This window comes from Tenrec ecaudatus, chromosome X, assembly GCF_050624435.1.
Source record: "Tenrec ecaudatus isolate mTenEca1 chromosome X, mTenEca1.hap1, whole genome shotgun sequence".
In the NCBI taxonomy this organism is placed as follows: domain Eukaryota; kingdom Metazoa; phylum Chordata; class Mammalia; order Afrosoricida; family Tenrecidae; genus Tenrec; species Tenrec ecaudatus.
Genome location: NC_134548.1, coordinates 52,314,641 through 52,323,542, shown reverse-complemented (window position 1 = coordinate 52,323,542; position 8,902 = coordinate 52,314,641). Strand labels below are relative to the sequence as shown.

The following is an 8,902-nucleotide window of genomic DNA, read 5'->3' as shown; positions in this document are numbered from 1 at the left end:
CCTCATCTGCTTCCTTGCACTTTTTGAAGGCTCCTTCGATTATGAAAATTGACTGATTTGTCCTATGAGAATATTGCCATAAGCCTTCAAATACACAAAACAGAACTTGGAAGAGATTTAGTTAGGTCTGAGGAGGATCTGTGGTTGTGTCTTCAGTGAATTTATGAGGAGCTTCAAAATGTATATAGAAAATGATTTAATACAGAATGTAAAATGTCCATTAACTTTTTGAAAACTCTTTGTGCTAGTTTTTTTCTTCAAATTGGCATAGCAACCTCACGGACAACAGAACACAGCGCTGCTCAGTAGTCCACCATCTTCACAGTATGTCTGCACTGGATGACTCTAGCTCATTGAAGAGCTTCCTGTTTTTTGCTGAACCTTTACTCTTTCAATCATGATGTCCTTCTTCTGGGATTTATCCCTCCTGATAAGACATCCAAAATACACGAGAAGACTTCTTGACACCCTCATTTCTAAGGCGAATCCCTGCCCTAGTCCTTTTTCTTTCTTTACCTGCCCTATTCCTTTTGAGAAAGAGTTGCTCATTCTTCCGGGAGTCTTTGGTATATTTAATATTCTTTGCTACCAGCTAGTGGTGTAGGGTTGTACGTTAGGGTGTAATTTGCATGGTCAACAGTTCGAAACCACCAACATCTACTCAGGAGAAAGACAGGGCTTTTTACTTCCATCAAAGAGTCACAGTCTCTTTAGTGTTTCTGAGGCTGTACATATTCCGGAAGCAAACTAACTCACCGTTCTACCACAGAGTAGTTATTGGATTGAACTGAGGTTCAACAGCTCACCCTGGGAACCCATTACACCACCAGGGTTGTCTTAGATGAGATAAAAGGTAGAGAAATCAATAGAGCAGCTAAACAGCCTTATTTTTCAACAATGGGAGCTAGATATCCACTGGGGTTTGGAAAAGCTGGGACATATCGAAGAATCTGGAGGTCCGTGCACATGTTTAGGGTTTTTCTCATGTTCAGGACAAATATGAGAAGGCTGTGATCTCTTACATTTGCCTGACTTTGGTGCTGTGCACTAGCAAGAGATGAGGTTTAAGGGAACGCTGGAAACTACTTGGATTAATGTTGAAGGTACAGTCCACCAAATACAAGAGCCCTTAGAAAAAAGATGGAGCTTTCAGCGGTAGGATCAGAGGAGAGTTCAATGCAACTTTCTTCAGTTGCTCTGCATCTGGGTTTGTCTGACACCAGCCGCTTCCGTTATGCTGTTCAAGTTTGACCCCATTGACCCCAAAGTCGTGTACTTGAAGTAAACAGGTGGGGAAGTCAGTGCCACATCTGCACTTGCCCCCAAGATCAGGCTCTTTGGTTTGTCTCCATAAAAGATTGGTGATGGCATTGTTAAGGCAACCAGGCACTAGAAGGGGTGAAGGATTACTGTGAAATTGATCATTCAGAATAGACCAGCCCAGATGGAAGTGGTGCATTCTGCCCTTGCTCTGATCATCAAAGCCCGCAATGAACTACTCAGAGACAGAAAGAAGCGGAAAAACATTAAGCACAGTGGGAACATCTTTTGTTGAGATTGTCAGCATCGCCTGTCAGATGAGACACTGATCTTTGGCCAGAGAACTCTCTCGAATTATTAAAGAAATTCTAGGGTATGCCTAGTTTGTGGACTGCAATGTTGGTGGCAGCCACCCTCAGAATCATAGATGGCATCAATAGTGGTGCTGTGGAATGCACTGCAGGTGAAGAACTACAAAATAAAACAAAAAATAATCATTTAATTAAACAAAATGAAAATACTAAAAATAATTTTAGACTTATTTGTCCGGTTATTTAATGAATCGCTTACCTAATCATTACTGAACTAAGCTAACTAGGAGAAATTTCAGTAGACACACTTGACATTACAAAATTCATTCAGAAATGCCACGTGGAAGAAGCACACCGGCCAGTGCGATCACGAGGTGCCAAAGGGACCAGGTATAAGGCATCATGCAAAAAAAAAGAGATATATGTGTTTATATGTATATATATGTGTGTGTATGTATGTGTATATATATACCATATTGAATGAAGGGGGAAATGCAGAGTCGAGACCGAAGGCCCAAGTGTCGGCCAATGGAGATCCCCTCATAGAGGGGTTTAGGAGAGGACATAGGTTAATTAGGGTGCGAGGTAGTATCAATGAAGAACACAGCTTTCCCCCAGATCCTGGATGCTTCCTCCTCCCAACTACCATGATCCGAATTCTACCTTGCAGGGCTGGATAGGACAGAGGCTGTACACTGGTACATATGAGGGCTGGAGGTACAGGGAATCCCGGGTGGATGATACCTTCAGGACCAAGGGTGTGAGGGACAATGCTGGGAGAGTGGAGGGTGAGTGGGTTGGAAAGGGGGAACTGATTACAAGGATCCACATGTGACCTCTTCCCAGGGAGAGGGACAGCAGAGAAGGGGGGAAGGGAGACTCCGGATAGGGCAAGATATGACAAAATAACGATGTATAAATTACCAAGGGCACATGAGGAAGGGTGGAAAGGGGAGGGAGGGGGAAAAAAAGAGGACCTGATGCAAGGGGCTTAAGTGGAGAGCAAATGCCTTGAGAATGATTGGGGCAGGGAATGTATGGATGTGCTTTATACAATTGATGTATGTATATGTATGGATTGTGATAAGAGTTGTATGAGTCCCTAATAAAATGTAAAAAAAGAAAAGAGGAGAAAAAATGATTAGGGCAAAGACTGTACAGATGTGCTTTATACAATTGATGTATGTATATGTATGAACTGTGAAAAGAATTGTATGAGCCCCAATAAATTGTTAAAAAAAAGAGTTGTATGAGCCCTTAATAAAACTATATAAAAAATAACACCTGTTTCACATACGAAACTGTGATGGCCAGAAGATAATGGAATGACATTCAAAATGATGAAAGACAAAAAGTGTAACGAGAATTCCATGTCTGGAAAAGCAGATTCCTACAAAATGAAAGGAAAATTAAGATATTTCCAGATAAAGAAAACCTAACAGTCTATCGATAGGATCTCTGCTTTAAAAATAAAGGTTTACAGAAAAGAAAATAGACAGGAAATAGAATCCATTTGAAGAAAAGAATATAAGCAAAGGGCATAACAGCCCCACCGATGGCCATGGGTCAATTTCAAATTAAAGCAACTCTATATAGAGTTTCCAAGGCCTTTAAAATATTTATGGGAGCAGAAATATGTTGCTCACATGGACCAGTTGGTGGGTTTGAATCACAACAAACTGAGAGACAAAGTGGTAGATTTTGCACACTACAAATGAGCAATTTGATAATGAAACTAAGAGCACAGTTCACTTATGATAACATAAAAACAATAAGATCATTTGGAATAAATTTAACCAATTAAGTTTAACGCTTTCTAAAGTAAATCAAAGATGACATCAATAAATGAAATGATATTCCAAATTCATAATTTGTAAGATTTAATATTGGTAAGATGACAATAGTTCACCAAATAGTTCCCGAAATAGATCCACAGATTCAAGACAATCTCTTTAACAACTTGAACTGCAGTGTTCTATAGAAATGGGAACTTGAGCCTGAAATTCATACATTAAGGGCCACCACTTATCTGTCAGTGTGTCATACTGTGGTGGCTTGTGTGTAGCTGTGAGGCTGGAAGCTCTGTCCCTGGTATTTCAAATGCCAGCAGGGTCACCCAAAGTGAACAGCTTTCAGCAGAGCTTCCAGGCTAAGAACACATAGTGTTGAAGGACTCAGCTCCCCACTTCAGAGGAAGGAGCTACTGTAAACCTTCCTCTTACTATTAGGGTTTTTATTTGTTTTGCCTCATTCTTCATGTTAGATTTATATCTGTTCATTTGCACATTTAAGATATTTTGGTACTTGAAAGTCAAGATAGATAACCCTTCAGAAACACTCATAGGAGTAATGGCTCCCTGGGGAGATTGAAAGAAGCGGGGGAGGAAGGAAAAGGAAGCTGCTACCATTGATGACTGTATAATCCCACTCATGGGATCTAAGGACAGAATTGTATGTAAACGAATCGATTGGATTGTGTAATATATGGCCAAGACAAACAACAATGGCTCCTGGAGTGGGGGGGGGATGGAGGAGATAATGGGGGGCTGGTATCAAGGCATTTAAAAAGAAAGAAATGTTTTGAAACAGATTGTGGAAACAATTGTACACTATTCTTTGATATGATTGAACAATGGCTCGTTATGATATGTGTAAAAGTTTGCAATAAAATGATTAAATTGAAAAAAAAACACCTTATTCATAGCTTCAAAACATTGTCAGATACTGAATCTCTAATGACTGGAAGCAAAACATTGTCAAGATAGTGCCAAAGGATGGGCTCTTCGGGATAGAGTGCACTCAACATGGGACTGAGGGGAAGCTCTTTTCTCAAAGTAGAGGTGACCATGATGGTGTGAGTCAGGTAAAGTCTGCAGAAGTGGAGCCTTTGCGATCTTCGATCTTCGTTTGCCGATGGGGAAAAACTCAAGTGAAGAAGAAGCAGCTGCAATGATCTGCTAATGATCGGAACTTGGAAAATGTGAAGTACGAATCTAGAAAAATTGAAAATCATCAAAAGTGAAATTGAACACATAAAGGTTGATACCCTGGGCATTAATGAGCTGAAATGGACTAGTGTTTCCCATCTTGAATCAGAAAATCATAGTTTACTATTCCCGAAATAACACTACCAAGAGAAGTGGCATAGCATTCATTGTCAAAAAGTACACTGAAAAATCAATCATGAAGTACAATACTATCTGTGATCGATTTAAATCTACACTCCTTCCAGAAAATCCAATCGATACAATTATTATTCAAATTTATGCACCAACCACAAAAGCTAGTGATGAACAGTGTAGCTGTGAGACAGCACAACAGAAGGGAAATTCAACAACCTCTGGGACTAAGTGTCACACAAATAGATTGTTCAGTTTTTAGTAAAAAAAGGAAGCTATTTTAGACCGGAAAAAGTAAGATACAACATAGAATATATAACATAGAAAACATTATCTTCATCCTCTTCATCTTGTGGTAAAGTACAAGTGATGGGAAAATAATCTCAGGAATTACACAACTCATTCTCAATGGATAAAGGAATTGATTCTTCTCAAGTTTATAACTATGCTCAGGTAGCCAGTAATCATCGATCAAAGAAATCAAAGGAAACTAATTTCATGGAGAAAGACAAATCTATAGAGTGGCTTATAGGAAATGAAGAATGAGACTGCTCAAGTAAGTTTAGGATTAATGGCAAAATGTTAAACTTCAAGACAAGTTTCAAAGTGGGATATTTAAGCACTTTTCCATGCCCTATATCTTTCTGTAACTTTAGTTATTTTCAAAATTATATGCACAAGTTCTACAAATGATAGTAATAGCAAAAATATAAATCTATAAAAGTTGCAGATCCACTGATGCTTTCTAGTCTTCAGTTTATTTACTGTCACTTGGAGTACTTAGCTAGGTTATGGTTTGAACTTCTTCAACTTGTCAGGTAAAGATCATTTAAGAAGGCGAAAGGTAAGGTTATTAGAATAATTAGAAGAAAAACTCCATTTAATGGCGCCTGAAAACTTTGCTCATTTGTGTGACCAGGTTGCCAGTGTGTAAGTCTAGCAATATAGGGAAAATCAGGATGTGGTTTTTCTGGGATAAAGCAAAATAGAGACTATATACTACATATAATGGTTATAATTTGTTCATAAAAACTGTTAAAGTGCCAGGTACTGTTTCAACTATAAGTTTTCCTCCCATTGTCTCCAGGATTTGCCAGTTATCTTACACACACACAAATTGTTACTACATGATAAAATTTATAAATATAATCAAAGTAATAAGTCCATTTTATCAGTCAATAGATATTGGAAACTTGTTCATGGCCTAAATAATATATACAAAGAACTCAGACTTAAATGAAATGTTTTGAAGAATTCTAGTATTAGCAGTTATACTTTTGGGGATTGAAGGTAAGAAACAAAGCCCACATGAAAGAAGCACACCAGCCTGTGTGATCATGAGGTGACAATGGGATCATTTGTCAGGCATCAAATACCCAAAACAAAATATCATATCAATGTGAAAAGGAGGGGGGGGAGACAGAGTGGGGACTCAAAGCCCATCTGCAAATTATTGGACATCCCCTTACAGAAGGGTCACAAGGAAGAGGTGAGCCAGTCAGGGTGCAGTATAGCACCAATGAAACATATAACTTTCCCCTAGTTCTTTACTGCTTTCTCCCCACCGGAGTATCATGACCCCAATTCTACTTTAGAAATCTGGCTAGATCAGAGCAGGTACACTAATACAGATAAGAGCTTGCAACAGAGAGGATTCAGGATAGATTAACTCCTCAGGACTTGAAGCTAGGGGGAAGTTGAGGGAGAATGGGGAGAAAAGGGGAACCAATAGGAATGATTGATGTACAAACCTCCCAGCCCCCCGGGGGACAAACAACAGAGAAGTAGACAAAGGGAGACAGAGGATGGTGAAAATATGAAAATTCATATAATGTATTAATTATCAAGGGTTCATGAGGGAAGGAGGGTGGGAGAGGAGGGGGAACAAAGAGGAGCTGATATCAAGGGCTCAAGTAGAAAGAAAATGTTTTGGAAATGATGATTGCAACATATGTACAAATGTACTCAATGCAATTGATGTATAAGAGCCAACAATAAAATGATTTATAAAAATAAACTAAAATCAGAGAAAAGAAAGAAAGAAAGCCCTTTCCTGAGGAGTAGCTAGTGGCTTTGAACTTCAGATTTTCAACAATAACTACTATGCTACCCACAAAGGAAACACTGTTTGGTCCTGCACCATCCTCTCAATGGAGAGGTTGGAACACATTGTTGTAGCCACGGTGTCGATCCATCTCGATGAAGGTCTTCCTCCTTTTTCAATGACCTTCTCCTTTCCATGCATAATGTCCTTTTCCGGGTTCTGTTTTCTTCTAAACAAGTCCAAAGTATATGAGACAAAATCTTGCCATTGTTCTTGATGAGGAACTCTAGCTGTACTTTCTCCAAGATAGATTTCTTTGTTTTTCTGAAAGTCCATTATACTTATAATATTCCTTGGCAAATTTAAAATGCATGAGTTCTCCCGTCTTCCTTAGTCATTCGCTTTGACATGCTCATGTGATGATTGAAAAGGCCTTGCTTAGGGCTCTAAGTGGCATCTTTCCTCTTTAATGCTTTAAAGATTTGTGCCCAGTGCTACCCTTCTTTTGATTACTTGATATTGCGTTCATAAGCATTGATTGTAGATCCAAGTAAAATGAAATCCTTGACAACTTCAACAGTTAGGGGCTCATCTTCTGAAACTACATCAGAAGTGGACCACCAATTCCTTATTCCTAGTCTGTCCTTTGTCTGGAAGCTCAAGGGAAACTTCTTCAGCATGGAAGGCCCTTCTGGTGTTTGCAGTACTGGTGGCATGCCTTCTAGCGTCTCTGTCGCACACACCATTGCGGTACTACAAACTGGCAGATGAATGGGGATCATGTATATAACAAACTACTGCTGTCGAATTGGTTCTGACTCCTGGTGACTCTATAGGACAGGGTACAAATGCTCCCCAGGTCTTCCAAGGTAAATATTTATGGCAGCACACATCTTTGGCTTTCTTTGGAATGACACATAAGGGTCTATGTTATTCATACGCTATTCTATCATTCATTTTCTACTGTGCTCATTATGTATGTAACAAAATAATCACTGTTTCAACAATATTCATGTGTGCAGTTAAGTAATATTAATTATAGGTTTATCATGCTAGTCAACCATCACCCTTCACTCTTCTCATATTTGTACACTGCAATCCTTGCACAATATTCCCACAGCAATTCCACAACAGGTGGAGGGTCATTTTTAAAGTTCTGTTTAAGGAGGAATGACTTCCAATGAGCAACTGAGTAACTGGTTCTCAGAATCCTCCCGTACTGCATGTAACATGGGTTTTTCCCCTTAATTTTACTATTGGAACAAAAGTTTAAGTACATAGTACAGAGAATAGTATAGCAAACATATAAGTATGCAAAACACAAACTGGAACTTTCCTTTGCTTCAGATTTTTTGTATAAGGAAAAAGCAAGTATAATTGAAGCTTCCTTTGCACCCCTTCTCTAGTGTCATATACATTTTTCCTCAGACACATCTATTAGCCTCAATTTAGTTCATTTTTATTCTTATACTCAGTCTTTATTCTTATAATTTGATCACATACATACACATTGTGTTTTTCATATATATATATTTGTATATGTTTACATAAATAACATATTGTTGTTCTTAGACGCAGTTGCCATTGAATTGGTTGTGACGCACACTCATATTAACTAAGCACTACCTGATCTTGCACCATCCTCACAAACACTGTGAAGTTGAGTCACTTTGTGGCTGCCTCTGTGTCACTCCGTCTTATTGAAGGTCTTCCTTTCTCTGCTGGACCTTCTACTGTAACTAGCATGATGTCCTTCTCCAGGGACCAGTCCCTCCCAATAACCTGTCCAGAGTGTGTGACAATGTCTTCCTTTCCCGTATCCAAGGAAATTGTGGCTGTACTATTTCCAAGACAGCTTTGTTTGTTTTATAGACATTCCGTGGTACTTCTAATATTCTTTTCCAGGACCATAATTAAACCCTAACAATTCTTCCCAAGTTTTCTTTATCCATTGCTTAGGTTCACCGGTCTATGGAGAAATTGAAAGGACCATGCACACCTGAGCCGTCAAGCTCACTTGGATGTCTTTTGCACAAGCTTTTCCCCAAGTAATATGTCATTTGATTCTTGACTGCTGCTTCTACAAACATTTATTCTGAGCCCAAGTAAAATGAAATTCTTGATAACTTCAATTCTTTATCTTTTTGTCATAAAGTTGCTCACTTATT

General features: G+C 38.8%; 1 pseudogene; it reads left to right on the top strand.

The window, feature by feature from the left end:
* The first annotated feature begins 1,234 nt into the window (after window positions 1-1,234).
* LOC142433370 (large ribosomal subunit protein uL11 pseudogene) lies at window positions 1,235-1,818 on the top strand (annotated as a pseudogene).
* Window positions 1,819-8,902: the final 7,084 nt, after the last annotated feature.